We start from the raw sequence: 8042 nt of genomic DNA, 5'->3' as shown, positions 1-8042 counted from the left end.
TGTTTACAGAGCAAATTCTCACCTGTACAATGAGAGACGAGAGTTCAAAGACAACCAAGATGTATACTTTAAAGATAAAAAATTAAACCATCTTTTGTGACGAAAGATGCGGCCTGCCGAGCATCAAATGAAAATCAAGAATACTTCTTATGCTATTACCGAATTGACCCTTTGACCACAAGGCAAATAGTTCTGTAAAGTGTGAGTTTCAGATTTAACAAAATCTCTGGAATTTAGAGAGGACAATTTAGAAATGTGTGAAATACCAATAAACAGTTAAATAAGGGAAAGAGAAGTTCTAGATCAATTTCTCTGACCATTATTATTGACATAACGTTGGTTTCAGAAGCAGAATTCTTTAATTGGGGGGGGGGGGGGTCTAGATGCATTTGATATTTGCATTTGATATTAAATAAGACTTTGTTCTTTCTTTCTGGTGAGAGTATTGAACACATGTTTGAGTAAAATACCTGTTTAATTGAACTTCACCATAGATTGTTTTTTGTTTGTTTCTTTTTTTTTTGTTGGATGCCGTTAAACGATTTACTACTCTGAATCATTCGACATAAGGTATATGAAACTTCGAACAATAATGGTAATTACTATACCATTGCCGATCAGACTTTATCAGTGGAACCACCAGGCAGCAAATTCATCAGTTCGCATTATATCATAACATATACAATGGAGAGTAATCAGTCCTTTGTCCCCGCGTCAAAGTGAAATGAAAACCCTTATCCATTATGAATAAACGCGGAAAAAGACCCAGACAGCTAGCGAAAAAGGCAGACAAGCAAAATGCATAAGCAGGAATCCGGAAATTTAGACTTATATGGAGTCCGGAAAGAGAATAACATTTGGTAAAAGTAGGGATCTCTCCCTCACACTGATTGAACCACGTGTTCAGGTTCGAAAACCCAAGATAAAAAATACAAGACCAGTTGTTAGTTTCCGACGATGACATTTTCTTAATACATATATGAGAATCTGTCACTCTGTTGCATTTTAAAACTTTTAGATGTTTATTTTTTCCTGTTTAATCTGCTTACTATAATGTAGGATTCATGTTAGTGGCATATGGCTCGTATCATCAGGTCTGCAAAGCTTTCATTTATATAAAAAATAACTATGAAAACTTATTTTCTCAAAATTACTTTGATATTGAATAAGGTGTAATTTTTGAGTTGTCGATGAATAATTAACAAACTTGTGGCCATATCTGTTAATCTACAAAGATTATCCTTTGTTGTGCTCTCAACTTGCCTTTCTTAAAATTCCTAAAATATGTTAGGATCAAAATAAGATGACCCGATATCATAATACAACTAAAAAAAACTGAGTAATTTACATGTGCATGTAATTAAATTTTAATGAAAATGAGATCCTCGAAAAAAAAAAAAGCAGATTGAAAACAAAATACATAATTCATTTAATTTTGCATCCCTTCCTTTTGAATAAAAGAGACAAATTGGAATTTATTATCAACCGGAAAAGGTTAAAAGGTGTCTAAATAAGAACTTTATTTTATTAGTTTTTTAGCAGTTTGATTGGTTCGAAAGAGAGTCGCAATGAAACTGTTCCGGGTTTTTAAAAAAATATAAATTTTCATTTTTACATGAAAATTAAGTAACACAGGGTTAATTAACTTAATCAATGTTTAATTAACTCGCAGAGTTAGAACGGCAGCAGGAGACTATCGCATGACAAATTTTCAATTATAGTATCTCCTGCAGGTATTCCGGGAAATAGGAGACTCAAAAAAAGGATCAACTTGTTATTTAGATGGCAGATGATAAACATATATCAAATAAAAATGTTTGATACCATCTCTTGCAGAGTTGTAATTTATTTCATCATGACGCAATCACTTTTCCCCAGTAGATTTGATTTACAACATCTTCAGTGTAAGGTTTTCGGGTACTTATTAATACGGAGAACCAATATTTGAAAAATTCTGTCTCTGCTTATCAAAGACATGAAAAGAAAATTATTTTGAGGAATACTTTGTTTAAATTTAAACAAACCGATGTTATAATCCAATTCAACAGCCCTTAAGAATAAATATACAAGAAAAGACTGTGGTTTGGGATTTTTATGAGTCAAATTAAGTGAAACCTTTTCGCTGCGTATACTAATTAAAATTGATTTCTCTTATTCAATAATAAATTAACTTAGGTATGTGAATTAACGATTACCTTTGAGAGGTGGAAGGAAGTCAATATTTGTGTGTTGTTCATAAACAGAAAAGAACTCTCTATATTGGAAGCTAAGTAAACATTGAATGCATTTTTTTTACTTACCTTACACTTGACATGTTTATTTGTAGATTTGCCCCGTTCAGCAATCTATTCATTAGAGTGACCGACTTGTATGTCTTTTGGCCGCATTGTTACTTAATTCGATATTTTCCCATTAAGGATAAAGGTTAGCAAGTGCCGTCTGCTACTATATATCGAACATTACCAATAGATGGCGCCGTTATTAAAAATCAACCTCATCATCAAATTACATCTGCATATCTTAATTTTTAAACTACATCTATCAATTTCTCCTGATTTGATCTACCCTGGTATTTGCCTTGTGTGAGTTTTCGGTAACATCTAGATACGGTAATCATTTCCGAGAAACGACAACGAGAGAGAGAGAGAGAGAGAGAGAGAGAGAGAGAGAGAGAGAGAGAGAGAGAGAGAGAGAGAGAGAGAGAGAGAGCACATTCCTGAGAAAGGCACTAGATGTAAAGGCAGCTATCTTATCTTCTGTTTGTAGAAATAAGAAGCGATCGTTTGTTAAATCTATCGATTATTGAGACGCCTAATCGCTACACTTAATGAAAGTGCCTCGCTATTTGTACTACCGATATCACAGTGCTTTGGGGTTCGATATCTTGGAGACTTCGAGTTCCATTCCTGGAAGGTCTGAACATTTCAGACGCTCAAAAGGGACATATATGGTTTTAAAAACCAAAGTACAACTTTAGTTCTTAACCCAATCTTTTCTTTTTAGCAGTAGAGAGACTCTTAGTAACATATTCAAAAAAGTTCTGATAATAATATGAAGTAAAGATTTTAATTATTTTGCCAACAACTGATCACCTTGGTCAGCTTTTCAAGTCTGGGACCCGTTTCACAAAGCTATCTTATGACAAATATCTGTCTTAAGACCAAAATTTGTCATAAGTTTTTATCATAGCTGTTTCACAAAAGTGTCTTAACTTATGATAATCTTAAGATTGTTCAAAAACTTAAGATACCTCTCTTAAGTCAAATTTAAACATGGCGGCGGCCTATGTTTTGATAAGAAATAGGCAACTTATAAGGCGTGAGCGTGTATTCAGGGACAGAATCAACCCATTAGATTATATGGACGATTGTGACATATTAGAGAAGTTTCATTTGCCACGACATGTTATCTTTGACTTATGTAATGAGCTCAATGATCGTTTAGAGCACCCAACCAAAAGATCACATGCCCTTCCAACATCATTGCAACATCATTGCAAGTCATGGTTGCGCTTCGCTTTTATGCAAGTGCAAGGTTTCAAGCTGTATGTGCAGATCTTTATGGTATAAGTAAAGCAAGTGTGTCCAGAATTGTTTACGCTGCTACATCTTCTCTAGTTGCCTTAAGTCCTGTCTACATTAAATTTCCTTCTACTGACAGAGATATAAACAATATATACTATACTGGACTTCGCTCATATATATGCAAATTCCCAAATGTGATAGGGGCAACTCATGAGTATTTGTTTGTTAACAGAAAAAAACTTTCATTCAATAAATGTGATGGCAGTTTGCGATTCCAATTTGAAATTTTTGAATTTGGTAGCAAAGTGGCCTGGATCATCTTATGACGCATTTGTGTTCTCAAATTCTGTTTTGGGTCAAATGTTTGAGAATAGCAACATTAACAAAGGTTGTCTAATTGGTGACAGTGCATACCCGTTAAAGAATCACTTACTAACACCCGTCTTGAACCCAAGCAACCCCCATGAGGAGGCATACAATGATGCCAACGCTAAAACCAGGGCCCCATTGAGCGAGCGTTTGGTGACCTTAAAATGAGGTTCCGATGCATCGATCGCTCCGGAGGGATCGACCCTACTTTTCCGGCCCGAGAGAGCTTGTGGAATCGTGACTGCTTGTGTGATGCTACATCACATTTGCATAAAAAATAACGTCCATGTGCCCCAAAACATAAAAAATTATCGTGTTTTTCAACAACCAGACAATGTTATATACCAAGGAGTAAACAATGACGGTGCTGAAGTTAGAAGAAGATTAATTCAAACTCGATTCTGAGAACTAAGTAATTGCCATCTTTCCTTTGAATATTGTGTCCATTCAAATTTTATTAAAATTTCAGAATTGTTTCTTTTGCTTTATATACGGGTAATGATAAAGTAATAGTAATTTAAAGATATTTCATCATTTTAGTGCGAGACATGCATTTGTATACAGGTATTTAGGAGGCCAAATGGTCAGTAAATTACAATTTTGAATTACTATAGAAAAAATTAAGATTCTATGATTTCAAAATTATCATTTTATATTTTTATAGATTTATCTTTCAAACATTCAGCCTCCTTAATAATCATCAATCAATAAAAGAACACTATTTTCTTCACTGGTTTGTTTTTATTGTTCTTATCAAAAGAAAGTACAAAAACATACGGTATGTTATAAAGTATCCAGTAATGTTATTAAATATATACATGTATTTACACTGCAGATTTCGTAAGTAAATTCTTAACTTTACAATTTACTGATTAAATTATGCAATCGCTACTATAATAATTATCTTAAGATTATCTTAAGATAAGTTAAAGTTATGACAGCTTTGTGAAACAGCTATGTCATATCTTATGATAATCATAAGTCAAATCTAATGACAATCTTAAGACATGTCTTATGATAAATCTTATGACAGCTTTGTGAAACGGGTCCCTGGTCGACAATTTCACAGGACTAAACACAGTGACCAAATAGAGGCTTTGTTGCCATCAATTGGTCTACATATAATATTAGACTCTTGCAAAGCAGATAGACTCTTTGCAAGGCAAAATAAAATCTTCATTTATTTGTTAATTACAAAACTGGCGTTTTGAACAGGAATATGATAGAACTGGATAATGTGACCGTTATCATTGAATTGAATCAACACTAGAAAGGAAAGTCAACAATGAACACTTATACAATTTTATGAATACCAATAATAGTCTTCGCACAAGCCTAGTTTTGTTCACCCAATGGTTTGTCCATTGTAGATTTATTAGTTAATGTTAAACTTTTGCATGCTATGTTTAATGTTTTGTTTTATATAACTCATATTCATGACTGTATGCCGACATGGTAATTGTCAATAAATGAATTGAAATTGAATTGTAACCCTTTCTCTTGGAAATAAAACATCAGGACATACTGATGCTCATCTTAACGAGAAACCGTTAGCAACACCCCCCCCCCCCCCCCCCCGTAAATACCTCTGGACTAGTACATATATACAGCTCTATCATATTTCACTTGGTCTTATCATGTCCTGCTAACAAAACATCGAGGCGGCAAATCGTCATTTGATTACCCCGCTATCAGAGGGGATCGTAAACAAATCTGACGGTCCTAAACACCCGACACATGTCGCGGGCCCGGGGGATAAAGATTGGGCCGAGATACCAGGGCTGGGTGTTATCTGGCACGCTTCGTCAGAAGAGACCCGACAAAGTGAAACTCGGGCAGACAGATGGGCGATGTTTACACGCTGGGGTATGCGCTATAAGGCCAGTGATCGGCCGGGAAGGCGCTTGCCAAAATACACGAATAAGTTGAAAATAAAGTTAATAATTCAACTCTCTGAGAAAATTGCATTAACAGTTCGTCGTGAACTTCTGTCTCTGCCTTCATGTACCCATGATCATGAATTTGTATCACCTTTGATTTACTAAGAATTTAATTTACATATCCCTAAGTCACTTTTTTGGAGGTCGTAAAGTAAAATGCGGACAGGACACAGTGACAGGGAAACATAAGGATAGATGGAGATGACCCATGAAGTCTCCTCCGATTTCACCGGTAGGGGACCGAATTAAACCGTTCTGCCACCTGGCTAGGTACACAGGTACATATACACAGCACCAAGACGAGACTTGTTGTCACTTTGACGTCATACAATTAGAGCCGTGAATTAATTTTATTCAGATTTCGAATAAAGGGCGAGAAATATATACATATACGCATATAGTTCCAGTTTGTTCATGCAACGCACGATCAATGTAAATGGAAAATAATTCTCCTTTTTGTATAGGGTTTGAATCAAATTCCATTAAATTTAAATATCGGCATCATTTGATGTCATAATTGACGCTTTACAAAATTAAAATGCATGTAATTTTCGATTTCTTTGAATTGACACCGTTTCGCTCTTTTTAATTTAATTTGTTCGCTGACTCTCAGATAACAGGGTGTTTTTGATTGTCAATGTGCAGTAAAATTGGAATGAAATGTTTGGGTAAAGAAAGTGCTCAAATTACCGTACAGGCCCGTACTTATTTTCAGCATTAATCGATCTCAATTTTGTGCACACCATTTTAAAACTGTTTATTCATTTTTAATTTATTTATTTACGTGTATATGAAAAATCCGTTAACAGGCCTCAGGACTCGTACGTACGAGGGGAAGTAACTCACGCATAATTTTTTTCGCCTTCATTTAAAGAACACGAATGATAACTCTCACTGTGTGTGGAAAAACTAAATATCTGGTTAATAATGAAAAAAATAATTTTTATCCTCTAAATCAATGGATTTAAGAAAACCTTTATACAAAGATTGACTGAAACACAAGAAATTGAATTCAATCAATAATTTTTTTTCCTGGATGCCGCTTTGGTGTGTTAATTTTAATGCGCTGTAATGAAAGAAATCAATAGAAATCAAAGTACTAAAGTACTGACGGGAGTTGATTTTATCGATTATCATTTATTTTAAAATCAAATTATCTTGCATGGTAATTAGTTTCTAGTTTGTATTTGAATAACGCACTTTTTTATAACATTAAAGTTTTAGACATTTCCGACAAGAATTTCGAGAAACCCCATATGAATCATCTTAAATTGTGTAATATTTAAAGATAGATTTCAACTACTAGTATGTATTAGTTATCGACACAATTCTAAAATTTGTATGGATCCAAGCACTATTGATATCGAACTCTAGTCTCGTTTAACTAGACGCTCGGCTGTCTCCATTAATATCCGACAAACAAGAGAGCACCCTCTCTGCTTGTCGCAGATTTACGGAGACAGCCGAGCGTCTGGTTGAACGAGACTATATTAAGGTGGAATAACACATCGTCACAAAATGGCTGACCTCTGATCGAAACGACATTTCGTTATATTAAAAGGATTTTATCGACGGCAACATGTATCTTACTTCATAGCCGGGTGGTTAAAGTGTTGGGCTTGTGATCCGTACATGCCGAGTTCGAATCCATTGTTGGCATTTGCTGTTACTTACTAAAGTGAATTTTTTAGATATTCATTTTTTATTCCAAAACTGCAAATTTTTCGCTGATTTGACATATGTACAGTTCATTTATAATGATATTTTTCATAATCAAATAATTTACTGTTAATTTGAGTGATTTTTTCCAGGTGTGTTATTCCACCTTAACTCTGGCGTAGGAATACATGAGACTACAAAAATATCTAAATTGTTCGTAGTATATAAAATTTGACTATTTTCAAAGTGTTTATAGATAAGTTTTCTTGAAAAACAATACATCAGCATACATTACATCGAATTTTTTTCTATTATTTTCAAGAACTTAGTCTTGTCAGCGGTGATGATTTGTGCTTAGGTCCGAACACAGTTTCACTTTCGGTTTGCCAGAGTAACTGCATAGGAGAGTTGATTAAAATCAAATCCCAAAAATGGACCAAAAAACTGAAACGAATATTTTATCATAAAATTATTTATTTTGACTCAGTCGATAATTGTTGACAACCAAGAATCATCCATACATACCACTGCACCACCAAAGCATTGTGTC

The sequence above is a fragment of the Crassostrea angulata genome, chromosome 5, assembly GCF_025612915.1.
Source record: "Crassostrea angulata isolate pt1a10 chromosome 5, ASM2561291v2, whole genome shotgun sequence".
Classification (NCBI taxonomy): Eukaryota; Metazoa; Mollusca; class Bivalvia; order Ostreida; family Ostreidae; genus Magallana; species Magallana angulata.
The sequence above is the reverse complement of the archived record's forward strand: the minus strand, read 5'-3'. Positions refer to the sequence as shown.